We start from the raw sequence: 715 nt of genomic DNA on the forward strand, positions 1-715 counted from the left end.
AAAAAAAAAAAAAGGGCTTTACACAAAGCCACTGAATACCTGGTTCAGATTTAATTATTTAATGGTACATGGTTGTGATCAAATATGAAATCATTTCCATTTCTGAGTTTTAGCAGAGGTAATATAAATCTGGACATAAATTGGGTAGCTTTCTCCTCACCTTCTTTCCCAATCTCTTAAGTTTGGATAGACTTGTTATTTGTAATACAATTTGGTAAATGCACTAGGAATATTTCAAGGAGTGAGATTTTCTGGGTAAGTTTCTCCCTAGCAATTTCTCTTCTGATGAATTTGATTCCCCTGTAAGCAGATGAGAAAGGGAGCTTAAGATTAGCTTCCAGAGTGAAGTTTAATTTAGACAGGAAATGTTAAACTTGATCTTAAAGTTAGTCATAAATTTGTAAAAGAAGGTAAAGTAACAACATGGTGATGTAACTACAGAAACACTGGGAAAATTTTACTCAGTTTGTGGCCCACCAGAAATGACCTCAAGAGGGTGGTGACTTTGACCTTTACCTAGAGCTTTTAATAGCTCTATATTTTTGCTAGCAGGAACCAGGGCAAAACAAACAAACCACTATGAATACTGGGAATACTTTCTTCATTTTCCACTTGTTTTCCTTTTCCTAGACTGACTCTATGATCAACTTTGAGTGAGAGAAACAACTCCTTTTAATTGTTTTCTTGAATCTTTTCTTCCCCCTCCCCCCCCCTT

The sequence above is a fragment of the Meleagris gallopavo genome, chromosome 4 (assembly GCF_000146605.3).
Source record: "Meleagris gallopavo isolate NT-WF06-2002-E0010 breed Aviagen turkey brand Nicholas breeding stock chromosome 4, Turkey_5.1, whole genome shotgun sequence".
NCBI classification, from domain to species: domain Eukaryota; kingdom Metazoa; phylum Chordata; class Aves; order Galliformes; family Phasianidae; genus Meleagris; species Meleagris gallopavo.